Raw genomic sequence first — 12,469 nt, forward strand, 5'->3', positions numbered from 1 at the left:
GGTCCTCCTCAGAGAGAGACATCTGGGCAAAGTTTCTCATGAATGCTGCTTTATTCTTCCTAAGTTGGTGCCCTAACAAAACCAAAACAAAACAAGCCAAACAAAAACTTTGGGAGCAATATGTCAACAACCTGTTATATCATATATTATTATTAAGTGATTTCCAAATGTCCAACACATTTCTTTCTGCTTCTTTCCATGGAGTTCTGGAAATAATCATTACCCAACTCCCCAAATTTAGAGGAGGGAAAAGGCTGCATTTTAATGTCATTGAAAACCAACTAAACTTAACCAACAACTTGATCTTGGCTTTTGTTGTAGTGAGGGGGCTGTCCTCAAACTGCATCCTGACATGCTGTTAGGGTACAGATTGAGAAAATTCCCATCTCTTTCTCTAAACTTTCTACAACCCGTGGACACGTGTGCCCGTGAAGCATGTTTAAGTCTCCTGTGGACCCTTTCAGCCAAACTGGCACTGCCTGGTCTTGCTTGGAGAAGGTTTCGTATTTGAACCCTTCCGTGGGAGGAGGGAGCACACCATGAGACCACACGGGATTGTTTTTCCCCAATGCCATTCACACAGTGAAGCCTTCGGTCTCTGCCTGCACCCTGGCCATTCCTGACTGTCCCCTTGCTAGTCCCCCTGTCCCCTTGCTAGTCCAGGGGGTCTCCCTCTGTCCTCTTCATCTCATGCCAGCAGAGGCAGCGACCTCACCACTCACGCACCTCACCCAAGAGTGGCATTTGTAGCAAAGTGGCTAACTAACCCAGCAGTGAGCTACAGCCTTAGAAATGCTTCTCAGGAGCAAAAGGGGTGATTGCCTATAGGTCAGAGCTGTCCTCATCAAAGACGAATAGAAAGTTCGGCCACAGGAGGCAGAGGCTGGGTTTTTGAAGGGAACAGAAACAGCGGTGGGAGCAATGCAGCAGGCAGAAACATAAGTAATGCAGCCCAGAGCCCTCCGGAAAGGTTCCTGTCATCTGGTGACCCCCACTGGATTGCGTGACCTCTGATTTTCACAGTCACAGACGGTCACAGGAGAGGAAAACACATAAACTAGGGCTGAAGTGAGGGGTTTGCTTTTTGCCACTAATTGGTACACTAATTAATTAGGCTTCCTGGGTAGAAACAGCTCTGCTGCTGATGGGGCCCCCGCACCATGCAGAGATTTTGGGTTGGGAGAAGGAACTGGCTTGGTCAAAATAGCAACCCTGGGGGCAAAGTGGGGACCAAAAGGATGGACAGCCATGGCAACAAGATAGGTACGTGACACTCCAGCCAGAGTACCGAGGTCCAGCCGTGCCAGGTGTGGGACATACACTTGACCCTAATCAGGTGGACCCAAAGGGTCACAGATTGGCTCTCCAATGACTAGGAGGTGGGACCAGAATCCACTTAGCTTGGAAGAACCTTGCTCTCGGGGAGGAGTCAGAAGGGAGAAGCGTGATACGGCCACAGGTCGGCTGGGTGGCCACCAACCTCGATTCCACTCAAGATCGTGGGTCGTTTTAAGGCCCCAAGAGGAGTTTGGACAGTGCTGGCAGGAGGGAGCACGGCTCTGGGGAAAGACTGACAACGGGAGGGGTCGAGGTAGTGCAGACAGATGAGGGTCCCCCGCCAAGGTCCCCCATGGACCCAAGCCCCACTTTCCAGGTGGTCAGAGCCACGTCCGCCCCGGTTGCAAATGGCTGGTTTTGTTGGCCAGGAGTTTGTTTATCCATCCTGGCCAGCGGGATCTGCAGAGAAGCCAGTACAACAGGGCTGTGATTTCCTTTCCTTCCCGACTAGCTCCCATGACGGCAGCAGCAAAAGTAAAGAAGAAAAGGACAAAGAGAGAGAGAGAGAGCAAAAAAGAAAAGCAAGAGGCTACCTGTGGATGTTTAGCAGATGAAGAATATTTTCAGTTTTAGCTTTCTGAACTCCGAGAGTGGAAGAAACTGGCTGTCGGCGCTGGTTGTGAAGACGCACCGCTGGCAGCCATGCGGGCCATGTGGGAGGCTGCAGATTACATTTTCAGACCTCCTGGGCTTTTTTGTTTTGTTGAAAGGGACAAGTAACTTTGTCTAGTTTAACCCCCTCTGGCTTAGAACTTCGCAAATGCCAAATCCTTTCTGGAAACCGCTGCATTTCCACGGATGCACGGCCGCCAGACCTCGGCAATATTTTAGAGAAATGAAAATGCCTCACTCAGAGAAATCAGAGCTGCCACTCATTGTTGAAAAATGATATTCTGGGGACCGACACAAGAAAAATACCATTATTACCAAAGTAAATTCATTGCAAAATCTCCTATTACATGTGGTACTGCCAAATAAATCGTGTAACTTCGTTTAGTAGGAAGAAAATCAATATTAAGTACAATTAAGTTGTTTCATAGTCTGTAGGTGCAAACGTCACCAAAAACCATTTAAATAATGAATAGTAAATAAAGCAACATGTCAGATACTGCTTGTTGTTTTCAAGGGTTCTCTACAGAAAGGCTTCATCTCTCTCCCTCTCTCTCTCTCTCTCTCTCTCTCTGTGTCTTTTAAAAAATACAACTCTTGATTTTGTAAACACAGATTTTTTTTTAACTTATTTTCTTCTGGTTTTCTTGACGGTTAGCTTTTAAAATGTATTTCTAGTGCTAAAAACTTTGACACTTCTTCGAGTCCCTTGAATAATACCTCCTGGGCCATGCTCATGCTTACTTGAGGATGGTGCCCATGCTACCTGCTCTGTCTGTGTGGCAGGGCTGGCAGGACACCTGGGCGGCACCCGTGGGTCTAAGCCCACCAGGACGGTTTCTGGGAAGCCAAGGTCCCAGAGGCAGGGAAATAGGACAGGAGGTTATTGACCCTGGTCATCTGGATGCAGAAGCCATATCCCACATGCTTTTTCATGGTTCTAGATGCTTCTGGGTATGGATGAGCTCCCTATTTCTGTTTCCCTTCCTCTCACCCCCCTCTGGTTAATCTGCACCCCAGCGTCCATGAGCTGCCCCTTTGCCAGGTCATGGTTCCATTACAGACTTAGCATAGACCAGGGAGTAAAACCAGACCCAGGAATGAAAGTATCTTAATGCTGTGTCTGACTCAATAGCCAGGCATGACTCACAAATGCCCAGACCCTGGCCACATAGTGGGGATAATATTTTAAAACATATTTTCACGTGCATTTCCATAACCTATAAATCCTGTGGTCCTCAGGCTCCTTGCTCACTGAGGTAGTGAGTTTTAGGGCTCCAAGGGAAGGACAGGCATAGACCAGCTAGGAAAACAAAGTCATTTTTCAGTTTTGACTGGCAAATAGGATTTGTGAGTCCCTAGTAAGCAAGCAAAGGTTTTGAAAGCCATGCTTGGTTGGGAGAAAGAAGGATTTACTAAATTCCTTTGGTTGCCTTGAAAAGGGCTGGGGCTGTTGGAGCCAGTCCTACAATCTTTCTATATGCCTGGGGTGGAGTCATCTCAGAATGTGGGGTACAGAAAACCTTTATCACTTGGGGAAAAAAAGGAAGTGCCACCTGTCTGGGCTGGAGATATGTGCGGAAGATCCAGGGAGGCGAGGGCGTCAGGTGCCAGCACTCTGGCGTCTCCATCTTTCTGTCCTTGGGTTTAACATGGCGGTGTGATGGCAGGCTAGAATATGGGAATGGGTGGTATTCTAGAACATAGCCACAGTGGCCTGCTGTGCTAGCCCTGTCTGGGGAAGGCTTTAGGCCTCAAAAAGTTGACAACAGGAAAAGCCAGAGGCAGGACACCCGAGACGCTTCTGCTTGTGCAGGGTGTATAGGGGATCCTGAAGTTCCCAAAACTCTAGTGGGTGATGCCCTGGAGACACAGAGAGAGGGTCTCCTGGCCCACAGGAGCCTGGAGTTGAGGATGGCCAAAAAGAGTCAGGGTCATGGACTTTAGCAAGGCAAAGATGTCAGCAAGCACCAGTCCAGGGTCAAGTCTTTCTGCTGCAGGAGGTAGGGAACGCCACACAGTCACCCCACCCCGGCACACAAGCATATGCACACAGGTACTCTCCCCTCCCCCTGTGACAGGTAGTAGGGAGAGAAGAAGTAGGAAGATTGACGCTCTGAGCACTCTGAAACAGACCCTGAGCCATCCCCTCCTACTGAGGAAGAGCTCTGAGGAGTGACCTCACCGTCCCCTGTCGCTCGACAGGAAAGAATACTCACAACAGAGAAAGGAAGGCATCAGGCACATTTTCCTCGGCTCTGACCCTTGTACAGGCAACCCTGATTCAATAGCCAGAACCACCGTCAAGTGATAGATGGGCCTTTTTTAAAATCTACTTTAACTTTAAAACTTAAAATCTGCGGACTGCATGGATGATCTCAGTCCTGCAAGGAGTGACTGCTGATGGAACACACCTTGCAGATGGTCGAATGTCTTTCCATCCTGGGCAGAAACTCCAGGGTGGGTGGTATCTGGTGCCGTGTGCCCTCAGCCAGCACGGCAGTCTGTAATTTTGCAGAAAACTTTACATTCCTCGGATGTAGATGGCCTTGTGTGATGAGCATGGGGGAATGTATTTCCCTGCTACTCAGTGCCGCTTCCTCCTCTCTCAGTTCGAGAACGTGCTGTGGAGTTTGGAGACCTCTATATAGGCTGCTGACCACACAGGCATCCGAGACTCCTTTCTTCTGACTCTGGCTCATTTAGGATCAAGGGCATACACCAGGGGCTTTTATTTCACTTACTTAGTTGATTGAAGATCTAGAAACAAAAATATTTCCATTCTTATGCAAAATCTGAGCTTCCCCTGCCATGGCCCATGGCACTCGGCGGCGTAGGCCAGGGAAGGTAGTGTCTGCGAGAACCTGCTGGAATTGAATGGAGTAGCCCTTCCACCCACACCCTGATGGGACTCCCAGTCCTCTTCCCGTAGAGAAGAGGGTAGGTGACCCCTACGAGCCTGAATTGCTTGAATTCGTTTGCCTGGCTTTTAACCAAAAGAGAACAAGTGTTTTCAGTTTGTCTGTTTCTATTTTTCGTGTGCAGTAGCCCTAGAAAAAAGAGGACTTGGCCATGCACAGCGCCCAGGATGGCCCTGTCCCTCCAATGGCTGGCCACTGGAGAGGATGGCGTAACAACCTTGGCACACACAAGTGACCTCGCAGCAGGAAGAGCCCCGGTGGGCATTCAGGAGGATGCCTGGTTCAGAAGGCCCTTGGGACATTGCCCAGGGATCTGCAAAAGCACCTGGCAGAGACAGAGACAGAGACGGCCTGGAGGAGGGCAGAGTGGTTTGGGTTTTTCTCTACCACTAAGGTCTAGATAGACCTGTGGACTTTCTGCTGTATTCACAGACACCAGAGGACGTTGTCCCTGTTACCAGTCTTCAAGAATTTAAATAGTTTTAGGGGGAAAATGATAAAAAGAACAGTTTAGCAGGCTTATTAAGGAAATAATCATTATTCTCGAATGTCACAGTGGTTAGCATGACATTGCATTATTTTATTCTGAGGGAGTGAGAAATAGAATTGCTTACCTAGTCTTTTAGGGCTACCATAACCAAGTATCGCAGAAATTTCTTCCCTGGCAGCTCTGGAGGCTAAAAGTCCCAGAGTGGTATGGGTAATGTTGGCTCCTTCTAGAGGATTAGAGGGAGAATCCTTCCTTGCCTTTCTCCCAGCTTTTTTTTTGGAGTTGGAGTCTCACTCTGTCACCCAGACTGGAGTGCAGTGGCAGCTCCCAGCCACCGCAGCCTCACATGCCGGGCACCGGTGATCCTTCCGCCTCAGTCTTCCGAGTAGCCAGAATTACAGGCACGCGCTACCACGCACGACTCATTTTTGATTTATTGTAGAGATGAGGTCTTGCCAAGTTGCCCAGGCGGGTCTCGAACCCACGGGCTCAGGCAATCCACTCACCTCGGCCTCCCAAAGGCGCGGGATTACCGGCTGAGCCACCGAGCCCGGCTTCTCCCAGCTTTTTGTGTTTGCTGGCAATCTTTGGCAACCCTTGGCTTATGGACAGATTTCTCTGATCTCTGCCTCTGTCTTCACACACATACCCAAATCCATTGGATTCTTAAAAAGCCATTGGATTTGGGCCCCTATACTCCAGTGCCACATTATTTTAACTAATGGCATCTGCCAAGACCCTATTTCTAAATAAAGGCACACTCCAAGGTTCTGAGTGGACATGGATTTTGGGGAACACATTCAGTCCAGTGCACTCTCCTTGTAGCCATCTGCTCAGTAGAGCTCAAATGGCCTGAGGCTTGTATCACTCAGAGAGTTTTGGCTTTAGTCCTGTGTCAAGGCACATCCAAAAGTCAGCTTGCCAAGATTTTTGCTTTGAGAGCTAACCCTCTGCGGGACTCTCTGCACTTGTATAAAATCACACAAGTGCTGGTTGGCAATCTCACAGGACCACACCCACAGCACAGACTACTCTTGGAGGCCAGCGCTGAGAAATTAGTCTGTTTGGTAAGAAGAAACCTTCCAGTCCTTCAAACAAAACATAAGAGTGGAGAGATTTCCATCACCGGCAGCCCTCCCCCTCTGCCAGCCACTTTTCTTTTCCTCTTTGCCCACCTCGATTCTCAGAACAGAAGCTTACCTTGAACTAGTTACTCATTGTAACTAGTCTTTTCTACCAGAATATTCAGCCCTTCTTTTTTTGCCTGTGTGGCAAGGTAAAAAGGGTTTCACTGCGTCTGCATCCCGCACATTCTTTATGGAAATGGGCACCATTTAAAGAAAATAAATCTTTCACTATTTGTAATGCGACTTCATTATTCCACGACACAGAGTGGTATACTGATTCCACTGAAGAGTTCAGGAGGTAACACGTTCCAACTGAAGAAGCGCGTCCACGTTTCTGGTCCAAGATGAACCTGAGATCTCTGGAAGGTGCTGGCTACCACGTCCCAACTCCTGTGTGTGGCCTGAACCCTTCTATTTTCTCTTATTCTCTACAGACGTGCCCTAAAGTGACTGGAGGTGGGGGTGGTAGCCTCCCAATATAGAAAACAGGAATCTGGAGTCTAATTTAAAAGGATCCCACTGAGATTACCCTAAGACTCTGTCACTCCTATTTTAGGGCAGAAACAGGCCTATTGCCACGTGTGGGGGTGGGTCCGCCCTGCCTCTTAGTTCTAGAAAGATCTGCAAGGATGTAGGGGAGTGGCTTCCCAGGTAGGCCTGGGAGAGAAGGGACAGGAGATCTCCTGCATGACAGCTCCACTGGGTCAAATGGTATAGGTGACCCCTTTGGAGATTGGAACGGGTCAGCTCTAGGAACCTGGAGGGTAAATCTGATTGCTTCCCTGGGGTCAGGGCTGGCTAGAGAAGCAATGCTGGCCACACCTGTGCCATCCCACAGTGGGCCCTGTGAATGTCCCCATGCTGTACTGAACTCACTGGGTTTCTATCTCTTTTGCTATCCTGGGCACAGAACACTGCCATCTTCCCTGCTTCTTCTTCCCGGCCATCGACAAAACGAAGTGGATAAAGCTGTCCCAACATTGATCTCAGCCGTGCATGCTCCAGCAGACATCACAGACTCACAGGAAGACTCAATCTTGATTTCCACCATCAACACTCCCAGCTTGTACCTACCCCTCCCTTCCTAGTAGTCCTCTTCTTGTGAAACATGGTGTGAACCATGTCATCTCTGACGTTTAGGCTGTGAACCCAGCTCACGCTCTGGCTTTTCTTTTTCTTTTTGTAGAGAAGCATGGTTCTCAAGAATCATGGCTATCTACCACCCCGAGACCTGGCACCAAAAGCCCTGCCCTGGCACCAGGTTTCAAGCGATCCCATCACCGTGCTGCAAGGTTTGTGATGGATGAATTATGAATTATGAGGCTGGCCAGTGGGTGTCTCAGGCCCTCCTCGGAGATGGATACTGGTGTTGCCCCGGTGATATGAAATAAGGTCCCAGAGCCAATTGTGAGAAATAAAATGACAATGAGTCTATAGAGAGAGGTTCTCATATCTTTAATTTTTTTCATTTGTAATATTTACTAATTTAAAAAAATCTAAATACCCTGCCACAAATATCTACAATGCAACTTGAATCAAATTCAGACTATCCTCGACATCAGCGTACAGCTCTCCTTTGGGAAGGCTCTCCATTCCAGGGCACGAGGTCCCTTCACAGAGTTCAGCCTCCTCCTTTAGGTACCTGGGACAGGGCGGGGAAGGCCAAGCTCCCACGCCCACAGGCTCCATTTCTAGGTTCAGAATTTCCTCTGCCCCATCCCCCCGAATCCAGGCCTTTATCACTGCTTTTCTTTGGCAGACATGTCTGTCCTGGTTCACAGCAGCAGCTCTACAAATGCCAGTTTTTTCATCAGCATGTCCTAGGGCCTGTGTGAAAACCGGGAGTGAGTGGTTGTCCTTATCCTGGGAATACAGTGAGGAAAAAAGCATCCGTGTCCTTTCACGTTGGGGTTGGGTCAGATGCGGAGTCAGGGAAGTCCTGGGGCCAAGAATGCTTTAATGATATTGGGACTCCGGAACTAATTTCAGCTGGGTGCACCCCAAGAGTGGCAGGAAGTGGTTGGAAAAACCACCTGTGTTGATTGGTGTTAGACAGTCTAGAAGAGGCAAGTCAAGTGGAAGCGAGTATATCATAGTGTAAACATCACTGGGCTTTCATACTCAGTTAACTCGTATGCATTGAGAATTTGCAGAATGAACAGCATTGTGCTAAATACTAAGTGGATATCGACGGAAGACATCACACAATCGTTTTCTTCTAATGGTTGAGGAAATAAAGCCTTTTACATGCCCTGTAGTTGTGCTGGGCTTTCACATGCATTCATGTCAAAAGACTGGAGTAGACAGCAAATATGAGAGAAGGCAAGAAGAGGCAAACTTTAGAGCTGTCTGGCAGAGGAAGCTCTTGGGAGAGGTGCCATTTCAAGGTGTTTCCAGTGGGCCAAGAACAGAGATGAAAGTAGAGAGATTGCCTGGGTTCTTAGAGTTCCACAGACAGACCATGGCGGCGCAAGAGACATGCATATAGGAGAAGAGGTACTGCGGTGACATGTCATGTGGGGCCCGTGTGGATGGATGTCACGCCCTGTTATGGAGGCCGTTTGGTCATAACAGACCATGGACAGCTGGGATGCCCTGGAAGACCACCCGAGGCACAGGGCAGAATGGGTCCCAGTGGAGGAGTATTAGCAAGGGGAAGGAGTGACAGTTGCCGGAAATGGGGATGAAACTGGATGACAGGATGAGGAAAAAGGTGGCATGAGAAAGGAGGATGGGGGGAAGAGGAAGGCGGCTTGGCCACGGTGGTCTCCAAGGGCAAAATCGCACCCGATGTGGAGGAAGCGTGCCCTTTACCACGGTGTAGAATCACTGATGATAGACAAGGGACTGCACTGCCACTGTCACTATTGCAGAGCAAAGAACAGCAGGTCCACATTTCAGAACGGGCAAGCGGTCAGACCCGCCCAGTGTGTGCGGAGTTCACCCACTGGCCCGCTTCAAATCTTTCCTCCCATGCCCGGGAGGACCGTTTTAATCCTTGTTAGGAGTGACTGCAATGTGAGTGGGTTTATTTACTGGGAAGATCTATAATGACTATCAGGAATAAAGGCCAAATCGAAAGATATGCTAAAAGGGTTTTAGGGAAGAAAAATGTAGCCTATCCTTCAGGATGTGATTGAGCAAAATGGGTCTTTACCACTTAAAGAAGCACCTGGCTCCTTTTCAGGGCCCTTCATAAACGACGGCGTGTGATTGGAGATGCCCAAGACAGGAGCCAACAAATGACTTTATAGCCTTACTTGTGCTCCTCAGGAAAGGGGAATGTTTCCTGGAAAACCAGATAACCCTCTCAACAGACTAACAGTATAGAATCCGGCCACTTTGGTTGAATTGACGTATTGTGTGCATTTCACATGATTTTTGTTGACATTTTTCTCTCCTGCAAGCATCACGATACGAGAGGAATTCCACTACAGCGGTTTTATACTGAATGTTGAGTAAGAGAAAAGATTGGATTTATTGAAACTGGTAATAATCAGATATCTGTTTTTAGGGGCAGAGGGAGGTGGTCATGTTTAACATGGGATAAGAGAAATAAAGTGTTTAGGCCAAAATGCTCCTAGGCCTGTGAATACCTGCCCCATTTGCCTTTGATGGGAGTTGGACCATAACCGCCTTTCCCCAGGGTAACTGCATTTTCCCTCTCTACCCCCCTCCCCCGCTAGAGAGGGCCACATTCTCCCTCAGTGTTTTAACAGGTGGCCTGGTTTTCACAGGAGCTTAATTTTTCTAGGCTCGAGGGAAGGGATGGGACCAGCAAAGAGGAAGACGTTGACGACATGGGGATGAAGTCCGGGTGAGGGACACAGCCACATCCTCTGTGGGCTTGACATCATGAGTTTTGCCACGTGGCCTTAGCCTTGGATTTTAAAAATATATGTATTTGGCTGGGCTCGGTGGCTCAGCCTGTCGTCCCAGCACTTTGGGAGGCTGAGGTGAGTGGATTGCCTGAGCCCAGGGGCCCGGGCAACTTGGAGAGACCTCGTCTCTACAATAAATCAAAAATTAGCCGGGTGTGGTAGGGCGCGCCTGTAGTTCTGGCTACTTGGAAGGCGGAGGCGGAAGGATCGCTGGACGGAGCCCAGCAGGACGAGGCTGCGGTGGCCGGGAACGTGCCACTGCCTTCCAGTCTGGGCGACAGAAGGAGACTCCAACTCAAAAAAAAAAAAAAAAAAATTAGAAAAATATATAGAGAGGTAATAGATGTGTAACACGAAATTTCCCATTTTAACCATTTTAAGTGTGTAATTCATCAGTATCAAGTGCGTTCACAATGTTGTGTAACCATCACCATTTTCAATCTCCCAAATGGTTTTATCTCCCAAAAGTGAAACTCTGTTGTTGAACAGAATTACCTACTCCGCTCCCTCAAGCCCTGGAGTCCTCTCTTCTACTTTCTTTCTCTATGAATTTGTCTACTGTGTGTAACTCATACGAGTGTAGTCATACGATATTTGTGTCTGGTTTATTTTAGTTAGCATAATATTTCTGAGGTTCATTCATGCAGTAACATATATTTGAATTTCATTCCTTTTATGACTGAATAATATTCCACTGTATATATATAAACATTTAAAAAAACTATCCCTCTGTTAGCAGACAGCTGGGTTGTTTCCATCTCTTGGTTATTGTGAATAATGATATGATGAACATGGATATACAGTTATCTTTTAAATACTTACTTTTAATTCTTTTGAGTATATACCTAGAAGTGAAATAGTTGGTCATTGTATATTTAACTTTGTGAGGAACAATTATACTGTTTTTCATAGTGGTTGTACTGTTTCACATTTCTACCAGCTATGCGTCAGGGCTCCAATTTCTCCACAATCTGGCCGACACTGGTTATTTTTCATTTTTTTATTTTTTGGATAATAGCCATTCGAATGAGTGTGAGGTGGTATCTCGCTGTAATTTTAATTTGTGTTTCCCTAATGACAAATGATGTTGAGTATCTTTTCACATAATTGTAGGACATGTCTTGGGTTTCCATTTGCGTTGGAAATAAACAGGAAAGAACAGTCCATGGTCTGGTCTTCCTCCAGACAATTTGTCCACGCCATTCTGTCCAGTCCGATCCTGCCAGCGAGGGCACGGCCTCCTCCCTGCCTGAGAGAGACCAGAGGGCAAGTGAGGCAGTCAGGCTTGTGTCTTCCTGAAGAAGGCAGCTTTGACACGAGGCCCAGATGTCCCCACCTCACTGAAGCTGCAGGTGATGTGGGTGCTACTGGCTCTCCAGTTCTTTCCTCTCAGCTCTGGCTGGCCAGGCCTAACTGTGTTGCATGAGTCAAGCCGGATGGTGTGGCTCGGGAGTCCTGACTACTGGTTTTCTGAGCCATCCAGCCCAGAAATGGCCAGAGCTCTCTGGCTGTACCTTTCTGACTGGCGAAGGAAAGGAAGGGAGTAGTTGATGTCCCGGCGTTGGGCTGGCATGGCCCTGGCGCTCCACACAACTGGATTCCATTGGATGTGGTGTGGTACCTCCCCTAGTCATCAGTTTCCAAAGCTCACTCTGTCCAGGAACCAGAGGCCGACCCAGGAACCCGAGAGGTAGCAGCTGACTCTTGTTACCCTTTCCTGAAATCAGCCTAGCTTAATCCCACCTTGCCCACCTTGACCTAGGGTCGGGGTAAGGTCAAGGAATCAGCATTCATGGAGAAGCCTGAACAGATGCTGGGGACATCCCTAAATGAACTATGAAGTGTTGACATTTAATGTTGAATAACTTAAACGTTAACGTAATTTAGGGCTCACGGCTACGGAGCTTTAGAATTTATAAAGCCTCTCTCTGGAGATGAAAATGTCCATCGAGTCAAATGAACAAAATATTTTTGCACATCTTGTATCCACACAAGATCTACGAGGCCTACGTTTTTATATGTCAAAATGTGTAGTCATGTGGCAAAATTCACATTTTTTGGACTAAGCGGTAGGTGCTCAAATGCAGTCAAATCAAAGAGATT

The sequence above is a fragment of the Carlito syrichta genome, unplaced genomic scaffold (assembly GCF_000164805.1).
Source record: "Carlito syrichta isolate Samal-C Ts95f unplaced genomic scaffold, Tarsius_syrichta-2.0.1 Scaffold308151, whole genome shotgun sequence".
Lineage (NCBI taxonomy): Eukaryota > Metazoa > Chordata > Mammalia > Primates > Tarsiidae > Carlito > Carlito syrichta.